Source organism: Vombatus ursinus, unplaced genomic scaffold (assembly GCF_900497805.2).
Source record: "Vombatus ursinus unplaced genomic scaffold, bare-nosed wombat genome assembly UNPS02014833.1, whole genome shotgun sequence".
In the NCBI taxonomy this organism is placed as follows: domain Eukaryota; kingdom Metazoa; phylum Chordata; class Mammalia; order Diprotodontia; family Vombatidae; genus Vombatus; species Vombatus ursinus.
The window spans coordinates 2,779,084-2,802,291 of record NW_020954611.1 but is presented as its reverse complement, the minus strand read 5'-3'; the positions used below and the strand labels follow the sequence as shown (position 1 = coordinate 2,802,291).

Sequence of the window (23,208 nt, the reverse complement as noted above, 5' to 3'; positions counted from 1 at the left end):
AACAATATAAAATACCCAGAAAAAAACAGAACAAAAAATAGAAAATATAAATGACTTAGTCTTAGAAAAAGAAAATGAACAAGCCACAAGGAAACTCCCAAGGCAGGGGCAGGGGAGCAGCAGAAACTTAGGATCAGATGAATAGCATCTAGAAAATTCTGTCAAACATTCAAAAAATAATTAACAAAAATATTATACAAAGTTTTTTTTAAATAGGAAAAATATTCTTCAAAAATCCTTTTATTAAAAAATGGTCTTGAGTTTGAAACCAGAAGGAAATGAAGCAGAGAAAAAAATTATAAACCAATATCCCTAATGACAGTTGGAATAAAATATTAAATTAAGTGTTAGCAAAAAAGGTAACATCAATACATTAAAAAGATTAAACACTAATGCCAGGTTAGATTTGTACCAAGAATCCAGAGTTGGTACAATATTAGGGGAAAATATACACATAATGGACCTATTAAGAATTAAAACAATAAAAATCAAATGATTATATGAAGAGATGAAGGCTTTTGAAAAGGCTTTTCTTCAAATCTGGTCTCAGACACACAACACATGACACTTACTAACTGTGTGACCCTGGGCAAGTCATTTAACTTGCCTAGCAAAAAGCAAGGGGGAAAAAAAGAATGTCACTGAAAAGGCTTTTGAAAAATATAATATCTACTTTTTTAAAACACTAGAAAGCATAAGCAATTAGGAATAGGAATGAATAGTCTTTTCCTTCATATGGTAAACAGAATTTATCTAAGTCTAAGGGTAAATTATTTGTAATGGAGAAATACTAGAAGATTTTACAATTAAATCAGGAATAAAGTAAGTCTATTCACTGTCATCAGTATTATTTGATAGAATTGTAGAAATAGCTATAGAAATGTCAAGAAAAAAGAAATTGAGGAAATAAGCATAGACAAATAAACAAATTATCACTTTTTTGCACATGACATGGTAATTTACTTAGTCCTAGAGATTTAACTGAAAAATAGGGCCAATAACCAATAAAATTACAGGATATATAATAAGCATATGTATGTATGCACCTCTCTCTCTCTCTCTCTCTCTATATATATATATGTATATATATACATTTATATCATCAACCTTTCTGAATTACATTACCAACAAAATCTAGCAGAAAGAGAAAAATATTCCATTCAAAATATTATCATTAATATTTGAGAGTTCGTCTACTAAGACACTCATAGGAACTATATGAATACAACTACAAAACACTCTTTACAAAAATAAAGGAAAATTTAATAACTGGAGAAGAAACAAACGCTCATGACTAGGCTATGCTAATGTAATAAAAATGATACTAATATCTACATGAATTTACAGAATCAATGTCATATGAATCAAACTTCCAAAGAATAATTTTATAGAAGGCAAAAAAATATGGCAATATTCATCTGGAAGAAAAAAAGGGCAAGACTCTCAAAGGGAATAATGAGAAAAAAAAATTGAGAAGGAAGGGGCCTAGCAGTACCAGATTTCAAACCGTACTCTAAAGCAATAATCATCAAAACAATTTTTATTGTTGTTCAGTTGTTTCAGTCATGTATGACTCTTTGTGTCCCCATTTGGGGTTTTCTTGTCAAAGATACTGGAGTGGTTTGCCATTTCCTTCTCCAGATCATTTTACAGATGAGAAAACTGAGGCAAAAAAGGGTAAAGTAACTTGCCCAGAATCATACAACTAGTAAGTGCTTCAGGCCAGATTTGAACTTACGAATATGAGTCTTCCTGACTTCAGGCCTGGCATTCTATCCACTGTGCCACCTAGCTGCCCATTCAAAACAATTTGGTACAGTTTAAAAAATAGAATATTTAATCAATGGGACAGATTAGATATATAAGAACCAGATGCAATTGAACACAATAGGATAGTGGTCAATAAACACAAGGAACCCAGCTGCCCAGTAAGAACTCACTATTCAAGAAAAACTACTGGGAAAACTAGAAATGAGTCTGTTAGAAATTAGGTTTAAGTCAACATCCCACACTATATTTCAAAATAACCTCCCAGTGGATATGGGACTTAGATGTAAAAAATAAGTCATATCTAAAGAAATTAGAGGAGAATGGAAGTAGATAAATTTCACAGCTATGAGTAGGGAAAGAATATACAAACAAGGGAGGATTACAGGAGATAAAATGGACAATTTTGATTATACAAAACTGAAAATTTTCTGCACAAATTATCAATGCAGAGACCCAAACCATTAATGAGAGTGCAAGTTAGGAGAGTATGTCCAGAGAAGGGGATACATAACATACACAGAATATATACAAAATGAATATGAAGTTGTTTGATGAGAGAAGTCACTAACATCAAGAGATCAAGAAAGGTTTCATGCAGAAGGTAACACTTGAACTAAAATCTGAAGGAAAATAGAGACTGCAAATGACAAAGGTTAGGAAAAAGGGCCTTCCAGGCATGATATAGCTAGGGCAAAGGCGTGGAGATGGAATATGGAGTATCTTATGAGTGTGTATGTGTGTAAGAGCAAGTAGGCCAATAATATGGTGAGACCATGAAGTGCATGAAGAAAAATGATGCTTAAGAAGACAGGAAGAGTAGGAAGAGGCCAGGTTGTGAAGGACTTTAAGTGCCAAAAGATGAATTTTTATATTTGATAATAGGGAGATAATAGGGATAATAGGGAGCCATTTGGAATTTATTGAGTAGATGAATGATCTGGTCAGAACTATGCCATTTGAAAAATCACTTTGGCAGTAGTTGTATACCAAACGAATTGGTGAGAGGAGAGATTTGAGGGAGGAGACCATATTGTAATGGTGTATTAAGTACTTGAAGAAGCAATAGTTTTTATTTAATTTTGATATCAATAGTTTCAAATGAAATTTTTGTAAAGCACATGGCAAACCTTAAAGTACTAGTAATTATTAATAATAATATGTGACCATGGTTATACATGTGCTTTTTAAAGTATTTTTATTTTTTGCTATTCTCAACTTGACAGATACAAAAAAATATCAATTTATACATACAAAGAAGATTATATACAATATCATGAGTCTCTATTATATACTACTTGCTCTTTTCTTCTAAAGAATATAACACATTCAATACTTTTGAGCTGCCTTATTTATCTATCTCTTTCTGAACTTTCTTTTGTTTTCTTCTGTATATTTAAAAAACGCCTTTCTTTTTTTCCCTTTTTCATATTGCTACCAGTCATCCCTTTCTTCTTCAAAAGACTCCCAAAGTTTAAAAAAATCAAACCTCATTTATGTAAATAAAAATAGTTACGCAAAATAAATATACACATTGGTCAAGTTCTATCTTATTCTGAATTTCTAGTCCATCACCTCTTTTTCAGGAACGCAGCCATCATCATTGGGCTTTTGCATGGTTATCCATTGCAATGATCAGAGTTCTTAAGTGTTTCAAAATTATTTTCTTTTGCACTGTTGTAGTCATTGTATAAATTGTTTTCTAGTTCTACTTACTTCACTCTGAATTAGCCCATACAAGTTTTCCCAGGTTTTTTTGAATTCATCCCTTTCATGTTTCTTATGATGCAATAATATGTATTGCATTCATATACCACAATTTGTTTAACCATTCCCCCATTGATGGGTACTCCCTTTGTCTCCAGTTCTTTGATGTAACAAAAAGAGTCATTATCGGTCCTTTCCTTCTTTATTTGATGATTAAACCAAGTAATGATATCACTTGGTCAAAGGGTATGACTAAACTCAAAGTTTAATGATTTTTCTAGGTATAGTTCTCAGTTGTTTTCTAGATGATTGGTTCAAATCATAGACCCACCAACAGTTCATTAATGAGCCTGTTTCCTTGAAGCCCCTCCAACATTTGTCATTTTTCTTTTTTTCCCAATTATATAGGTTGATATGGAACCTCTGAGCTGTATTAATGTGCTTTTCTCTTACTGTTAGGGATTTCCCATGGTTATTGATAGCTTTCTCCTTTTAAGACTTGCCTCTTCATATCTTTGGCCCATTTACTTATTGGGAAATGGCTCTTGTTCTTAAAGACTTAAATCAGTTTCCTGTCTATCTTGGACAGGAAAACTTTATGAGAGAAAGTTTCTGCAAAGGTTTTTTTCTTAGCTAGCTCTTACCTTCTTAGTTTTTCCAGCAATGTCAATGTTTGCGCAGAAGCTTTTCAATGTTATATAATAAAAATTTTCCGTTTTTTTCTCCTATGATCTCTTCTATTTGTTATTTGGTCATGAATTCTTACCTTAGGGTCAGCTAAGTGACAAAGTAGGTGGAGCTCTGGCCTTGAAGTCAGGAGGACCTGAGTTCAAAACCTACCTCAGACACTTGACACTGACTAGCTGTGCGACCCTGGGCAAGTCATTCAACCCCGACTGCCTCACCAAAAAAAAAAAAAAAAAAAAAAGAATTCTTACCCTATCTAAAATTGTGAAAGGTATTTCCTTCTATGTTTCTCCAATGTGTTTATGATAAAATCCTTTTTATCTAGGTCCTGTATCCATTTGTGGCTTATGTTAACATATGGAATTATATTTTTTGTGTATATCTAATTTCAATCTGACTACTTTCAAATTTTCAAAGTAGTTTTTGTCTAACAGCAAGCCCTTACCATATAGTTGACATTCTTAGGTTTATTAAATACTGCTCTTCTGTCTCCCTGTACTTACTGGGGCTGGAAAAATGGCTTAATATGACTTTTTTGGGGGGGGATTTCCTCATTAGGATTTAGTCTGGTACATTTTCTAGATTTGTTTAAAGGAGTTTGAAGGGAAGCTAAGCTGTACTGCTTCCTGGTGCATTTAAATCCTGGGTTTCTTACCTCAAGATCTTAACCAGAAGTCCACCTAAGTCTGTTAGTCCCTCCCAACCCTTCCCCACACACATACCCCATCCTTATTCCAGTATGCATCCTTAGAACAGTGTGGTATAGTGGAAAGACTTCTGAACCTAAAGACACAGAACATGAGTTCAATCCTATTTCTACCACTGACTGTTGTGTGACCTTGAACAAGGCATTATTTTCTCCAGGCTTCAGTTTCTGTATCTGTTGTTGTTGTTGTTTGTCCTATGTTCTCGAAGAGGACCATGACGTCAGGAAGGCGATGCCATGACTTGCAAGTGAATTGGATTTAAGTGAGGGAGGGCTGTGCAAGGTCATATTTGAATGCCTCCTACATATATGCCAAGTACAACCGTTCAAAGAGTCTTCTTCTGTATCTGTAAAAAATGAGGGCTAGGTCTTTTCGGTTCTAGATCTATGACACTGTGAGCTTTAAGGCTATGACTGTGCATGGAAAGTTTGCTATAAAACTTCCAGTGTTCTTTTCTATATTTTGTTAACAGTTAACAATGGCAGAGAAAGGAGACGAGTTCAGGTGAGGAGATATTCTCAGGTCCTGAATTACACTGATTAGGGTACCGATCTTGGCCTTTTGGGGACAGTTAAGTGGCACAATGGATAAAGCACTGGGCTTGAAAGCTGGAAGACTCATCTTCCTGAGTTCAAATCTGAACTTAGGCACTTAATAGCTGTATGACCCTGGGCATGTCACTTACCCCTGTTTGCCTCAGTTTCCTCATCTATAAAATGAGCTGGAAAAGGAAATGGCAAACCACTGCAGTATCTTTGCCAAGAAAACCCCAGATGGGGCTCCTAAAGGTAGAACATGACTGAAATGACTCAACAACTCTGCCTTTTCACAGGTCATTCCCTATAGCTGGAATATTCTCCCTCTTCATCCACACCTCCTAGTTCCTTTCAAGGTTTAGTTCAAGTGCCATCTACTACAAGTTACCCCAGTTATTATCCCTCCCCCCACTCAAATTATTTTGTATTCACTTGGCAAGTATTTTGTATTTATGTGTGTGTGTGTGTGTGTGTGTGTGTTGTCCATTCCCTATAGAATGTAAGTTCCAGAAGGGCAGGAAATAGTTCATTATTTTACTTTACATCCCCAGAAAATTTACAAGCATGTCACCTACAGTTTAATTGGCTTAATTCATGTGACTCATTAAAATGTTGAACAGCACAGGACTTGGACACATCTTTAGGATACTCTATAAAAGACCTTCTTCTAAACTGATATTGGCCCATTAATGTCTACTCTTTGAGTCCAGTCATTCAATCAGTTACAAATCCAACTAACTATACATGATGGGCATGGAGATGGAGAAGAGATTTTGAAGAATGAAGGAAGAAGGGAGGGAATGTAGGGAATGTAGGGTGGAGAGACTGTTGAGAAGAGGAAGGGGACTTGCCAGGGAAATATATTTGTTTTTTATCACTTATCTAGCCCACATTTCTCCTTATCCAGAAACACAGCACAAGAGACTTTATGAAATGTTCTAGTGAAATCAAAGTATACTATGTCTACAGCATTCCTCTGGTCTACCAATCTGGTTACCCTGCTGAAAAAAGAGGAAATGAGATTAGTCTGGAATAAACCATTCTTGATGAAGCCATACTAGCTTTTTATGATTGCCCCTTCCCTAAGTACTCATAAATTTCTGCATTTGTTTATCAGAATCTGGATATTGTCGCCCAATAGGATGTGAATTCCTTCAAGGTAAAGTCTGTATCATTTCTGTTTTTGCATCCCCTGCACCTAGTACGGTGCTTTGTACATAGTAGATTCTTAATACATGTACTTTTAAAAAAAAAGTTAAATTGAGGCTGTATGATGCATATTATACATTGTAGATTACAGCTATACATGTGTATGTACATACATGTGTGTACATGTACATCCATGGATGCATGCACATAAATATACAAATATGTTATATATAAATATGTGTGTGTATCTCTATATCTGTAGGAAGTACAGTCATTCAATCTAGTATGGAAACCCAAGCCCATATGCTGATTTGAACTAAAGAGTCTTTTTTTTTTTTTAAGAACAAACTCTTGATGAAACTTTCAAACTTCAGCTTTATGTTACTCACAGTTTCCATACAGGCTAGAAATTAGAAAGAACCAAACTCTTTATGAAAACAAGCTATCGTAACCCACAAAATTCCAGACATTGGTGTTTAACCCAAAAGTCGAGCCATGTTGTTGTTTTGAAAAATCAAGGACAAGAGAAACATAATGGGGATGGAGATGAGGAGATTTTGGAGAATGAAGAAGGAAGGGAAAGAATGTAGGGAAATGGGGAGGCTGTTGAGAAGGGGAAGGGGATTTTATCACTTTATCCATCCTGACCAGAATGTTTAGGTATAGAAGGGAAGACATCTGTGACAAACTGAGTCAAAGTGAGAGGCATGGATACTTACACATGATACAGGTGAATTCACCCTGAAAATGTCCACCTTGGCCTTGACACATGGCAAATGGGAGGGCCTGTGGCCTTGGAAAGAACTCAGATCAATATTATTAAGGGAAAAAATTGTGAATGACTTAAGAAGCCACTTCTTCAGATTTTGTAAAATATTCCTTCAGAACTTATTTATAAAAGTCCCTAAGAATTTGCTCGAAAACCTTTGAGTCAATCTATGCCTCTCTTCATCATTCATTTATTGGAGAGCAAGAATCACATTTTTATCATATTTATTAAGTTCTTAAGATTATCTTTCCTAAGTGAGCCCTTCAGGAGAAGATGCTCGGTTTCCAATGTATCTGAGGCACATCAAGAACATGAATACTTTTTCCTTATTTGTTTAATGACACCTTACATTAAAATGGGGATTTCCAGTTAACAAAGTTGACATCTATAACCACAATGAGAGCTTCCCTTATATAATATATAATTATATATGATATACAATGCATTAAGGTTTGCAAAACAATCTATATATATGATCTCTTTTGAGCTTCCCAAGAACTCTGTGAGGTAGATATCACAGTTATTACTATCTCCAAAATACAAGTGAGAAAACTGAGGCTCAGTTTATTAAGTGATTTGACCAAGTTTACAAATCTAGGAAATGAAAGAGCTGGTTCTTGAACCCGTATTTTTTGCTTCCTAGCACAGTGTTCTTTTCACTATTCCACATTGCTTCCCCTATTAAGGATTTATAGTGTTTTAATTCTATTATAAAGAGCAAGACTGATCAGTCTGACCATGGATGGCTACCATAATTCACTGGTACTAATGAGTGACAGCATGTTTTGTTGATGTTGTTGCACTACCTAATTTATATATCATACACAACGCTGTTGCTCATCCTTCATTCTCAAAGAGGACCAGTGATATCATGAGTGTAATATCTTGACCTGCTTGTGAATTGGATTTGAATTCATGACTTGAATGCTCAAAGTCATCAGTCTTGCTCTGTCCTCCAGAGTCACTGGGGTCCAGTGGCAAGACAAAGGTCAAGATGACTGGCCAAGGATGCAGTGGGTGACCTTGGCCTTTCTAAATTAAGGTCTTTCCTAGGTCTGTTGGTCTGAGGTCATACCCATTCAATGCCTAAGGGTTAGGTAAGAATTGAGATAAAAGATGGCCCACAGATGAAGGCATGTGGATCATGCACAATAGATGATTAATGATTGTCTAGCTAGAGTGCCCTAAAACAGCGGCTGCTTGTTTTAATAGCAGCCGGTCATTCAAAGGCTATAATATTACTTTTAATCACAGCATTGATTCATAGACTCCTATTTCAAGAGTTAGAAAGGAGGATCTATATATAGGCCATTTACTTCAACCTGCTTTTAGAGATGAGGAAACTGAGACCCAAGAAGGTAAAGTGACTTTCCTGAGATCACATAAAGGTAGTAATGAGAATCAGAGGTAGGATTTGAACCCAGGTATTGTACTTGAAGATCTGAAGCACCACATTGACCCGTAGGACTATGCATTGCTCACTCATGATAGCGAACCTGAACATAATTTTGTTGCTGATTACATATTCTCTTGTTGCTCTGGCTTTATTTATTTAATTCTTGGTGAAATACTAATTGTATTGTTGCCTTCGTGCTTTCACACATAGTTCTCTAAACAAGCTCTTTAAATCCTGACTGGCTACAGCCATCTGCCATAGGTAGTTTCTGATCCACTGTTTTGGAAATAATTTTGTTCCCCATCCTGTCAGCTCTACCCCTAATATCTGACTATGAAGCTTCATAATTTAAACTTTGACTTACACTCTAACCCTGACTGGTTCTTCCTGATTTTGACTTTGGGAACTTTAGTAGAATCTTCTTTCCTCGCTTAATGTGGGACTTGATATTCAGTAGTATATAAAACAAGTTACTATCAAGAGAAAACGGGATCTCACAATGACACTTCAATCAAGAGCCAGCCCTAAAGTCAGGAAGACTTGGATTCAAATCCTTCCCTGGCACGATTTTAAAATATTCAGGGATACATTGATAGGTACTGCTGCCAATTACATTTATCAACACACAAAGATATTTTAATAACCATTTTCTTATATGCTCAACATAGTTGCATGGTACATAAAAACAAATAGGCCATGAGTAGTATTTCCAAAAGTCTTATGTAGGACAAGGCAGGATGGATACAACTGGAATTTCACAGAGGGCAAAGGGGAACATTAAGATTTACATAGAATTGGGAGCAGAAGAGGAATATCTACATCAAGTAAAATAATGATCAGATCAGCAAATATTAGGGGATTTTAACTGGAATTTGTAGACCGCAGGAACTAAACAGATTACCAGATCTAAAGGGAGATTTCTCAACTAAAGTAAATAGCAATAATAAAGCTGAGCCAGAAATTTTTTTACCATTAACAAGAGCTAAACTTTTGGGGTCTCAGCTAAATTCAAAAACCTTCAGCTAATTATATAACTTGCTGTCTTAGGTAAAATGGAAGCTATACTAAAATTCTCTTATGATAGACGTATACGGACTGTGTGACTCTGGACAAGTCACTCTATCTTGCAGTGGCTCAGTAGATACAGTGATGCTCTTAGATTGTAAGTTGCAAATTCATTGATGATCTGCATCGGTAGAGGGAGTTTTCACACTATGGGCTCCAGACACCTCTAAAATGGCAGCTTATGCCTCTAAACCACCGTTTCATCAGGAATGAAGATGACCCCATCCTGGGCTAGTGGGAGATGCCCCTATTCCCATTTAGTAATAATAAAAATAATTCCATCAGACATGATCAGTGTGTTGATTTATTTTGCTTAATTCTGCTTTATTACAAAAGTAATCTACTGACATCGTGTTGGGAAATGGCAAGGATGTTTTTAAAAACATCACTACAACTTTTTTTAATAACATTAATAATGTAATGATCATTTTGCAAAAGTAAAGTTTTTTTATTGTTTTTTTTTTAACCAAGTTAGTAAGTGGCAGAATCAGGACTTGAACAAAGAAAGGTCTTTTATCACCAAATCTAGTCTGATTTACAAGGCTACCCACTTTTTAGTTAACATGCAAATATAATAGGATCTTGTGTTTCAGAGCAGAAAAGGAACTTGGAGATTAATTAGTTTGTGCCCCTTATTTCACACATAGATGAGAAAACTGAGGCCTTACAAGAAGTGACTTGCCCAAGGTCACACAACTAGTAAGTATCAGATCCAGAATTTGAACACAATCCTTCTGACTCTAATTCAGTGCTCTTTCTATTATGCCAAGAGAGGCAAAGCAGAGCAGAACACCAAATAGCTACCAGGAGGAGGTCTGCCGGGTCAGTCTGCCAGCAGACATTTATTAAGCATTTGCTATGTGCCAGCCACTGGGGAGACAAGAAAAGCAAAAACTCATTTCCTGCCCTCAAGATGTTTACATTCTAATGGAGGAGACAAGTACAGGAATACTTCTTTCTTTCTTTCTTTCTTTCTTTTTAATAATTAATTAATTTATTTTTAGTTTTCAACATTCACTTCTATAAGATTTTGAATTTTAAATTTTCTCCTCTTCCTTCTTCTTCCCCCTCCCCAAGACAGCGTGCAATCTGGTACAGGCTATACATATATACGTTCATAGCAAACATATTTTCACATTAGTCATGATGTAAAAAAGAATTAAAACTAATGGGAGAAGCCACGAGAAAGAAGAAACAAAACAAAACAACAAAAGAAAAGGAGAGCAAATAGTATGCTTCCGTCTGCATTCAGACTCCAAAGTTCTTTCTCTGGATGTGGATAGCATTTTCCATTGTGAGTCTTTTGCAGTTGTTGATCCTTGATTGTAATCCAAGCTCCTTTACCTTATGGGATATTGTATTCCAAGCCCTCCAATCTTTTAATGTAGAAGCTGCAAGGTTCTGCGTAATCCTGACCGTGGTTCCATGATATTTAAATTGTTTCTTTCTGGCTACTTACAGTATTTTCTCTTTGACCTGGTAATTTTGGAATTTGGCTACAATATTCCTTGGTGTTTTCAATTTGGGATCTCTTTTAGGAGGTGATTGGTGGATTCTTTCAATGACTATTTTAACTTCTGATTCTAGCCCCTCCGGGCAGTTTTCCTTGATGATTTCCTGAAAGATGCTGTCTAAGCTCTTTTTTCCATCATGGTTTTTAGGTAGACCAACAATTTTTAAATTGTCTCTTCTGGATCTTCTAGGTCAGTTGTTTTCTCAATGAGATATTTTATGTTTTCTTTTATTTTTTCATTCTTTTGTCTCTGTTTGACTGATTCTTGCTCTCTCATAGAGTCATTAGCTTCCACTTGCCCAATTCTAATTTTTAACAAATTGTTTCCTTCTATTAGATTTTGTATCTCCTTTTCCATTCTCCTTCTTAAGGAGTTCTTCTCTTCAGTGAGTTTTTGTGCCTCCTTTTCCAATTGCATTTTTTTTTTGGTGAGGCAATCAGAGTTAAGTGACTTGCCCAGGGTCACACAGCTAGTAAGTTTCAACTGCCTGAGGCCAGATTTGAACTCAAGTACTCCTGACTCCAAGGCCAGAGCTCTATCAGCTGCACACCTAGCTTCCCCCAATTGCATTTTTTAAGGACTTGTTTTCTACAGTAAATTTTTGTCCTTCCTTTTCCAAGCTTTTGATTCTATCTTGCAAACCTCTTATTTCCTTTCCCAATCTTTCTTTTACTTCTCTTATTTGACTTTTAAAGTCCTTCTTGAGCTCTTCCAAGAAGCTTGAGACCAGTTCATATTCCCCTCTGAGGTTTTGGATGTGGGTATATTGACAATGTTGTTCTCTTCTGGATTTGTGCCTTGATCTTCCCTGTCCCTATAATGAGAATCTATGGTCATTGTCCATTTTTGCTTTCTGCTCATGGTGTTTGCATATTTCCTGGCTTTTAAAGTTGAGCTCTCCTACTGGGCACAGGGTGTACTGACCCAAGCTTCTTGTGCTGGGAGCCAGGAACCTAGTCCCTGGCTTTGTGTGCTGGGGCCTCAGGTGCTGGCAGTTGGAGGATGTAGGGGTCTGGCAGCTTACCTGGTGCTGAGCTGGCGTCTGCAGCACTGGAGCTCTGGGGGTGGGGGTGGGGACTCTGGCCCCTGGAGGATGCCTACACTCCTGGGGTTCTTTAAAGCACTTGAATGTTTGGCTGTTGGAGGATGTCTGCCACCTGGAGTTGTGCTGAAGCACTGGGAGATGTGGCTGATGGAGAAAACCAGCGCACACAGTGATTTTCCAAGCTGGTTTTTACTGGTTCCCTTGCCTGTGCTGAGGCACTCAGGGAATCTTGGTGTTGGTGCTTGCCTACTCCACCACCCTGGGGCTCAGGATTACCCTCTGGTTTGCAGAGGTGGGGCTTGGTGCTGGCTTGCTAAGATGCCTCCCATCCTATACTGCTCCCCCTCCCCCAGAGCAAGAGGGTCTTTCCCATTAATCCCCCAAGCTTCCTGGGCTACAAGACTGATGCACCCTGTCTTTCTGCTGGCTCAGCTGTTCCAGGGTTTTTCCTGGGGTGATATTTTCTGGGCTTTCAGAGGTCAACAAGGGAGGGTGAAAGCGCCTTACTTCTTACTCTATCATCTTGGCTCCTGGAAGTCAGGAATACTTCAGAGAAGACATTCTACTTAGGCAGCGATGGATGGGTTTGTTATACCAGAGAACAGCCCAACAGGCCTGGAGGACAATCTGTCTTGCTAAATATTCTTAGTGTTTGTTGTTGTATAGAATCATGAAAAGTTTGGATCTGGGAGGGACCTTAAAGATCATCAAGTCTGATTTCTTCTTTTTACATGTATATCTATATTAGACACAGTCTTTATCCCAATTCCCACTCACATTAATGTGTCAGGTTCCCTACGGCAAGGTTGCCTTTTCCAGGAGTAATTCTGAGGGGCCTGAGATCCCTTTCTAATATTATCAACTTGAGCCCCCATTTTGGTGTGTTCTTGCCAATATCAATCACCACTTACAGGTGTCATTGATTGACCCCATTAATTAGCACCCTAGTATCATTTAATCAATTAATAGCAATTAGCTTTTATGAAGGGATGTTTACTGAGAAGGTATAGTAAGAACAGAACTTACAAAGCATTCCTCTCCCCTAATACCTGCTCACACCTTCCGCTAGACCACCGTGGCTCCTGGAGAGAGTGGGTTCAAAATAAAAGTAGTTGCTACAAAGCATTTGCACCACCAAGTTAACTTCTGAATGTAGTATATTGCTGAGTGAGTCACTTCCTTACTGCAGGGTCCAGCATCTGTTAATCCACCACCACGTTCAGTCAAGCAGGTCATTGGTACCACATCAGTTTTGTCTGCTGGTAAACCCTGGTATGGACTCCAATCCCTGGGTCTTTTGAGATTTCATAAGGGAAAGAAGGGAAAGAAGACACAGACAGACAGGAGGCAGAAACAACAGTGGGGATGTGTGTTCATGGGCTACATAGTAAGAGCCCAGGTGAGGAGCCTCCAAGGTCCCTCCCCAACAGGAGAGCCAACACTTTTTGCCTCACTTGCTCCCAGAAGAGCTTGAGCTGTCCCCATGGGAGTCTTTTGTATGCTCAATCAGTTCCTGCTCAACAAAGAGGCCTTTTTCCTCGTCTCTCGATAAGCAAACATCAGTCATAGAATGTCTACACATTCTCCAAAGTCCAAGGGAATCCAAGGGATTTTCAGGAAGAAAACAATGCATATGCTCATGAAGCTTGGGCTACCATTGGTCAGTCCTTTATTACATAAAGATGAGGAAACTGAGTTAAGTCCCAGAAAACAGTGACATGTTTGAAACAGCATAGATAATGAGAAATCAGAACCCAAATATGAACTAAGTTCCAATATTTCTGCCATTCCAGCATACTAGCTACCTTGGAAGCTACAGGGATTTTTTTCCACAGAGCAGACTGGAGGTCTCTTCATGTTTGAATAAACTCTGGACAGTTTGATGATCATTTGTCCCCCAATCAGAGATGGTCCTTGACCACAGTTGCTAAGTAGATAAAATTTCTTTGTTACTTTCCCGCTTCTCTTTCACTAACCTTCTTTCTTTCCTCCCAGAGCTTCACCTCCTCCTCCCTCAGTCTCAGCAAGTTGCCTCAACCCTTACCAAGAGAACCCTAGGTACTGAATTTATAGAAGAACATAGACAAGTCTTATAGGCTGAATGGGCAATGACCAGCAAAGCATTTAGGAAATCACAGTTCTATTGGAGTACTAGAATGTAATATCCTTAAGGTGTATCCTGAAAATGGCTTCTAAGGCTTCCACTCCTTGACTTCTTTACATTTTAATGGAAGATTCTCAAAGACAGAAAGGCCTTCAATCTTCAATCTCAAATGGTTGAATTTCTGAGCCTGGGTGAAGAAGTTATTTTGATGGGGGGCAGAGGAATGGAAAGGGGCCCTATAAATGTCCCTGAAATCTAATAGCCTTGCCACATAGAGAACTGCCTGTCCCTTTCTATTTGTGAGATCTAGCCAGGGCTCTAGACTAGGGGTGGGGAACCTGTGGCTTTAGACTAATCCTTTTTAGAAGGATTCCAGGAGCTATGTTTGAAGCAATTCCTCAAAGCACATCTATATTCCCCATGGAACAGCCTGGAAGCCCCATTTCTGTGCCTCCACCACCACTACCACTAATTTTTTAAAAGTTCTATCGATATACTTTGTTATACATTACAAACATTTACAGATTATTTCCACTTTGTGAGAGGTCTCTTGCCACAAAGAAAAACACTTCAGTAACAATAAGTATAGTGACTTCATTTGAAAGACTTCATTGTTCCACATCTGAAGCACTCCTCAGGCTCTCTTTCAAAAAAAAAATTAACAAATCTATTTTTTCTTTCTCCTTCTCCAGACTACATTGGAAAAAAAGAAAAAAATTCTCAAAACAAATAGGAAAACAAACAAACACGCATAGTCAAGCAAACACAAATTCCCTTATTGGCCACATACAGAAATATATGTGTCTCACTCTGAACCCTAAGTCCTTCACCTCTGTAATGTATAGCATGTTTCATCATCAGTCCTTTAAAATTATGATGGATTCACAAATGAATTCTATCAAATATTCAAAGAACAATTCCAATATTATATAAATTGTCTGCAAAAATAGCAAAAAAAGGGATACTTCCAAATTCCCTCTAATGATACAGATATGATCTTGACATATAACCCAAGGGGAATCAAAACAGAAAAAGAAAGTTATAGATCAATTAATATCCCAAAGAAACATAGATATGAAATTTTAAATAAATCATCAACTGAGACACTAAAACAAAATATCACAAAGATTTACATTATTACCAGGTTGGGTTTATACCAAGAATACAGGGTTGGTTTAATATTAGGAAAACTTTAAATTTAATCAACCACATTAATAAATTAGATTTAGACCAATACCTCATACTTCATATACAGATACGTTTTATTGTTTTTCGTTGTTGTTCAGTTATGTCTGGCTCTTCATGACGCCATTTGGAGTTTTCTTGGCAAAGATACTGGAGTGGTTTGCCATTTCCTTCTCCAGCTCATTTTGCAGATGAGGAAACTGAGGCAAACAGGGTTAAGTGACTTGCCCAGGGTCACACACCTAGTAAATGTCTGAGGCTAGATTTGAACATGGGAAGACGACTCTTCCTGACTCCAGACCCAGCATTTATCCATTGTCCAACCTAACTGCTCATACAGATAAGCTACAAGATTATAAATCTTCATTTTCTTTTGGACCAATGGCTTGCTATCTGGCCATAGCAGCTAGGTGGCACAGCGGAGAGAGTGCTGGTTTTGGAGTCCAGAAGACTTGAGTTCGAATACTGACTCAGATATTCAACTCACTAGCTGTATGACCCTGAACAAATCATTTAAGCTTTGTTTGCCTCAGTTTCCTCAACTATAAAATGAAGAGAATAATAGCATCTACCTTCTAGAGTTATTGTGAGGATCAAATAAGATAATATTTGTAAATCATTTAGTACACTGTCTGGCACATAGTGGGTGCTATATTAATGCTTATTTCCTCTCCAACCAAGATTCTGTTCAACATTTATTGAGTACTTACTATATGTACTAGGAATTAGAGATACAAAGATTTTTTTTTTTCAAATGATAGTTACAGCCTCTAAGGAGTTATGTTTGGAGTAGGGGGGGAGGTTTGTAGACTAACAATTGTGTGCAGATAACTATGCAATAAGATAGAGTGTAACATGGGCAAAGGTGTGTTACAAAGTATACAAAGTACAAAGGTTCCTGAGACTTTGAGGAAGAAATGTCGTCAAAAGTAAATTGAAGTCCTGGAGGCAAGGAGGGAAGCATTAAACAGCTGCCAAAGAGTGTACTTCTCATTTGGCAATGCGATGCCAACACTAATATCATGAAATGCTCTTCAAAGAATTGGAAAATATGAGCAGGAGATCTTGTGACTGGCCTAGAGTCCAAGTGTTAGCTGCCTCATCTGGTTGGTATGAAATTTGAGATGTGAAATAACTTTGTCAGGTTCTAACTTGAGCTTTATTATCAATTTTAGCAAAAGTATGTTCACAGACATTATTTACCAAGTGTCCTGAAAGTGAGTAGTTTGCTACACATTATATGAAATCTAGTCATTGCCCATGTAGTTGACTGGTTCTATCTGAAAGTGAAATATTACCCCCCCTCCCAAATGCATGAAGGTTATAAACTTCAATTTGGGGGCACCCTCCAGAATTTGGAAACAAAGTCAGGAAAATGTCTCTTTGAAATGGCATCAGCATAAAATGAGGTTGGCCAAGAGATGACGTGTGAATAGGCTGTTGATGAGAAAATAGTCTTCTGAAACCCCCTCAGGGAAACACAAATCTAAAGTATAGCTAAATTAAATAAACCCTTCCCTCCGGCACGGTACTGTAGCATGAGGTAATGTTACTTTTGGGTGACTAACACCTCAATGAAGAACAGTATAAATTTGGGGTCTACCAGAATCTCCTCCAAAAAGCAACTAAAGTTAAGCAAAGGAGCTCTCTCTTATGTCATGGTGAAGGTAATGTTTTCATAACAGATTGGTCTATTTAGAGACTAGAAAAAGGAAAGCCAAAGATTAAGAATTTGTCAGTGTTTATTCAGCACTGTAGGGGGGAGGGAGGGGAAGATGCTTGGATTAAAGATGGTCTCTATTGCTTCTTTGGAAAGAAATATAGGCAGAGTGGAGAAGTACCATTTGTCAAGCTATCCAAACTTGGTGGAAATAATACTTAACATCCAACTCCTTTGGTTTCAATTCTATGCTTAGCCGAAATCTTCTGGCTTTGTCAATTGACCTCCTGAGCGGATTCATCTGGAAGGGTTCACCTGATTGGATCACTTGGAAGGAATACTCTTTATCAAAGACTGACACCAGTTCTCTTGTCACTGTAAATAGGCAAACTGGCTTTCTGGTTTCTAAGTTAGACTCCTAATTTTGTAAGTTTGAACAAGGTGAATCAGCTTCCCAGAGTTCAGTACCCGTGAATGAACCAATCAAATTGAGTTTCCTTCTAAACCTACAAGACTGAAAATCAGACCCACAGGGCTCAGCTTTATCAGCCAACCATTTTTTTGATATCTTCTTTTAGCTGTAATAACTCTGATGCTTGCCTTGAAAAAATCCTTCAAGTTTCTGCATACACTTTGTATGATATATTGAAAGAGTGATGAATTTGGAATCAGAAGGACCTGATTTCTGACTTGCTGTTTAACTATGGGCAAGTCCTTTTAGTTTCTTGGAGCTTCAGTTTCCTCATCTGTAAAATGGTGGTATTACCTGTAGTACCCATACCAGAAGAGTGCTGTGATGTATAAACTATATCAAACTGCCTACATTTTCAGAAGAGGGGAGGGATAAGAGGGAGGGAGAAAAATTTGGAACTTAAAATCTTATAAAAATGAGTGCTAAAAATTTTCTTGACATGTAACTGGGGAAAAAAATTTCGAAACTTAAAAAAAGAGTGTTGTGAGATTCAAATGAGATTATGTATGTAGTATGCTATATAAAAATCAGTTTTGGACTTGGAGTTTCACTTTGGGACTGTTTCACTTTCACCTCCAACAAGTACTAGCCATAGCCAGATAGGCAGATCATTTAACCTGAGACCCAGCTGACACATCTCTAAAAGAGTTATAAATAATGGTAACCTACGTTACAGGGTTGTTGTGAAGATCAGATGAAATTATGTAGGTACAATGCTTTGCAGACTTTAAAGTACTAAAAAAAAAGTAAGCCATGACCTTTTGAGTCTATTATTGTTATTGTTATTATTATTATTATTATTATTATTTCAAAGTACCTGCTAGCATAATGATTATACCATGCATTATCTAAACTTTGTATTTCCCCCAGCTCCTACCACTGGTGCTCATTCAACACACAGGAAAAGCTTAATAAATTTTGTTGAATTAAATAATGAATCAAACCAGAAATGTACACATCCATAAATACTCTTTGTGCCTCAGGATTCTTTATGTACATGGATTTGGGGATGCTAGCTATTTCTCCAATGCCACAGAGTAGTGAGACACAATCCATTGTAATCACTACCCGATTGCAAACAGATGCTAGCTGTTTGACCATAGAAAGCTATCCCATTTGCCTAGTCCTATTTGATTTACAACACTGGTGTATAACTCTGGAGTTAAAATTCATGGAAACCAAGCCTGGCTCCAGTCCATATGGGCTGCTCACAGACTTTAAACTGGCACAATAGGATTTCCCCCTTTTTGGTTACATACTAAGAGCACTAATCACACTGTGTCAATTTTAAACACCATTATTACTAATATTTAGGAAACCTCAGGAAGTAATCCTGCAAAAATGCTTCTCTTATTTTTGCTATACATGTATGTTTCACAAGGGACAGAAATGTAGACATAAATTTATCCTTACAAATTATTGTTTTTAAAATGCATTTATATTTATTTACAGTAAGTCATCCTGGCTTCCCACCTCCCTCCCCAATGAGACATTGGCCAGGTCCTGCTGATTTTTCAGATATCTCTTGAATCCATCCCTTCTTTTCTATTCCTCTTGCTACCACTCTACTCTGATGTCTTCATCATTGCCCACCTGAACTACTGGAATAGTTTTCTAACTGCTCTCAGCTGCCACCCTTCTTTCCTTCCTCTGAACCATTTTCCAACCTGATGCCAGATTAACCTTCCTAAATATAATTTTCTCATGTAATTTTACTTCCCAGAACTCTTCATATTGTTTCTCACTGCCTATGACAAAATCTAAATGCCTCTTTACCAGGCATTCAAAGCTCTTCATGTCCATCTTTCTAGTTGCTTCTTGACACAAATCCCCTACTCTCACTAAATATATCTATCCATTTTCCCCATTGCTTTTTTCTTTCTTGGATGCTTTTTGTCCATTATCTCTATCTAGAATACCTCCTTTCTTTTCTCCCAGTATCAAAATCTAGAACTTTCTTCAAGTCCTAGTTCAACTCATACCCTTCTCAAAACGCTTTTTCATTTCTTTCTTTTTGTTTTAGTCATAATCTCTTCCCTTCTTTGAACTCCTATAGCACTTTACACCTCTCCCACTCTTGTGGCTCTTCTCATTTTCAGTCCAGCATCCTAAACAGTCTTCTCCCTGAGCTTATCTCCTCTCCTACGAGCCTATAAACTCTTCAGAGACAGGCACCAAGGCCTCTGCTCTTTGAATCCTCCACAGCAAATGGTTCAATGACTTACATGTAAGTGCTCAGTAAATTTGTGTCTGAATAATATCGAGAGATGCCTAAAAGAAATGGGTTTTTCTGACCCAGCAAAGAGTAGATGGGGAGGGGATGTTGATTTACAACCAGGTATGTTGGTTGACGCCAAGACTTTGTTATAATTTTACTCTGAAATAAAAATTTTCATCCTATCTCTATTTGCCTTACAGATTTTTTTTTTTTAAAAATGCACTATCAATTGACCCAGCTTGATCCTTTTAGGTATCCATAAATTCTTGCCCTTGTAAAGATCATCATATGAATGTTTTCCCTGAAGGCAGGACAAGAAGCATAGATTTATAGAAATAGATGAACATATTTATACGAGTATAAGAAAAGATGTGAAATGGGAGGATACTATGGATTTTTGTTCATAGACTTTTAAGGAAAAAGGAAAGAAAAGGAAAAGGACTTTTGGGAAGGGTGTGAGTTTTAAGGCATTGTTTGAATCAGCACTACATGGAGTCAGTGGGTTAGACTAAGAGGCCTTTCAAGGTTTTCTTCTAGGCCTATGATTGAATAATTTTTGTTAACTTCAGAATATATTCAATTCAATTCAGCAAGCTTCCTAAACCAGTACTCTGTGCAAGGCATCATACCAGGTGTTGGGGATTCAAAGAAAAAAAGAGAGTCCCTGACTTCAAGGAACTTATGTTCTATTGGGAGGATACAACAGATACACAGATAAGTTAGTACAAAGTATAGTCAAAGTCAAAGCAACATTTGGGGAGGAGAGCATAATGACCTGGGGATCAGAAAAGGCCTCATATAGAGTAGGGGGTGGCATCTGAGTGGAGATTTGAAACGAAAGTATTCTGCACATGGGGGACAGCCAGTGCAAAGCCACTGAACTGGCAGATGGACCACCATGTGAAAGGAACAACAACTAGGCCATTTGGGCTAAATTTTAGAGGCCAAAAAGGGGAAGGAATGTGAAATCATTCTAGAAAGCATTTAGAATACAAAGGACTTTAAAGGCTAAACAGAGGAATTTGTACTTTATCCTAGAGGCAGTGGGGAGCTCTGAAGTTTCTTAACCAGAGACTTGGTCAGACCTGTGCTTTAGGAATATTAATTTGGCGGCTGTGTGCAAGTTGATTGGAGAGGGGTGAGACCGACTGAAGGGAGATGTGATGGAAGGTGATGAGAGGTTGAACTGGAGTGTCCAGTTGCATGAACCAAGAGGAGGGGATGTACATGAGATGTTGCAGAAGTGGGCTCGGTAATTGATTAGAAGGGGAACTGGGAATGAGAAAGAGAGAGGAGTAAAGGTGGCTCAAAGGTTTCTAACCTAGGTGACTGGAAGGATGACAGTGTACTCCCCCCAAATAAGAAAGCTAGGAAGAAGGGCCAGTTTAGGGAGAAAGAAAATGAATTCCATTTTGGACATAATGAGTTTGAGATGCGTACGTGCAAAACTCTGAGAGATATTCTTTTCCTTTTCCCATATAGAAAAATAACCAAATTTAACTTTTCACCGCTGTCCTGTAATATTCTAAAGATATAGGAAGACTAGAGGATTGTATGATTTACAGTTGTAAGGCACCTTAGCAATCATATTGTCCAACCACTTCATTTTACAAATAAGAACACTGAAACCCAGAAAGGCTATGGAAACTGTCCCAGATCACACAGGGAGTTCAGTAGCAAGTCAGCATTAAGTTCGAGATCCTCCAACTCAGAAGTCTAGTGCTCATTCCATTTTAATGCAGCTGTCTCCTAAAGTATGAGTTTGGTTTAACATGAAATAAAGTACTTTTCCAAAAAACCTTTCAAAAGTTATATAGTGGATTTTCTTCACCACCACTTTGGGAAAACATCTGAAATTATTCACTTATAGATGTAGAACCATAGGGGTGTTAAAAGCCCCAAGAACTTATCTAATACCTACAAGCCCAAACACCAAATTGCAACAAGATGGCAATTAGTTCTTAAAATTAAATGCTTTAGTGAAATAATATGTATATTGTTCCAAGTTCAGGCTTGAGTCAGTTTTGACCTGTCAGTACTGCTAATAACTACCATGGAGAATCATTCTAAGAAACACGTTTTCTATGAACATCATGGCAGTTTAAATGAATAATCACAAATTCTAAAATAGCCCTATAGGAGTATGGCTATTAGAAATTATCTTGTCCAAATCTTTCATTTTACAAAAGAGGAAAAGTTATTTTGTTTTGTGAAAATCCAAAGAAGAATGAGTGCAAATGCAATTATAAGCCAACATGATTAAGAGCTTATAAATAACTTATTTTCCATAAAGTCTTAAGTTCAAGTACCTTCTTAAATTACATTACTGCTTACTGACAGAATCATTAAATTATAGAATTTTGAGGCTAGAAGGGAGTGACCCTTGGTCATCTAACCCAACCCTTTCATATAACAACTGAAGAAACTGAGGCCCAGAAAAACTGGGATACTTGCCACTATTTTGCTTTAAAAAACCATTGGCTATTTTGGAGAAAGAAATAAAAACCACCTAATTTTTAAAAACAAGCCAAAAATAGAAACACAAATAAGCTTTAAATTTTACTTTGTAAGAAAAAAAAATAAAAAGACTTTTCAACATTTATCCCTCTAATCTCAGTTGCCAAACTAGTTCAAAGTACATGTTCATTAAAGGAATAAAGAAAATAGGATCTGTGGCTTACTTACCCAGTGTTCTTCTAGTATGAGTAAGAATAAGAAAAAAAAAAGGCCACTCTCTTCCTGATTTTATAACTTTTCACCACTCTTTTTCTCTCTCCCGACTTATAGTCCCTCTTTTCACCCCCAGGATCACATGAAAGCGAGCGTTCTATAAATGTGATTTGGCTTAAGGTTGAGAACACTGTGCTGGATGGCGGCGAGGTGTAAGGAATCTGACCCTGGGAGCTTTACTGCTGTGACACGTCAGTTCTCAAAAGCAATTTTCAGTCGCAAGATGAGAATAACGCCAGAGGCAGCAAGCTCTCAGGTAGAGCTGAAGGGAGGACTATTCCTTTTCTCGAACTGTATATTTAGGAAAATTGTGCCGCCCTTTTGGAAAACGAAGGTATCCTGGCCAACGTTCTTTGGAAAACGAAGGTATCCTGGACAGCCTTCTGCAGGAAGGTTCGCTGAAACTGCCTTGTTCTTTGACTTGGCCAAATTGTGCAATAAACGAAAACTGGGGGTGGGGTGGGGTGGGGTGGGGGTAGGGGGGGAGAAACAACCAA

At 37.5% G+C, this 23,208-nt stretch overlaps 1 protein-coding gene across 1 annotated transcript in view; it reads right to left on the bottom strand.

Moving 5' to 3' along the window:
- Nucleotides 1-22,735, bottom strand: part of TACC2 (transforming acidic coiled-coil containing protein 2) — a 308,717-nt gene extending 285,982 nt beyond the window's left edge. The window contains exon 1 of the mRNA XM_027839765.1: nucleotides 22,667-22,735. The gene's annotated coding sequence lies outside the window, so the exon portion shown is untranslated. The remainder of the gene's footprint in view (nucleotides 1-22,666) is intronic.
- Between the last annotated feature and the right edge of the window lie 473 nt (nucleotides 22,736-23,208).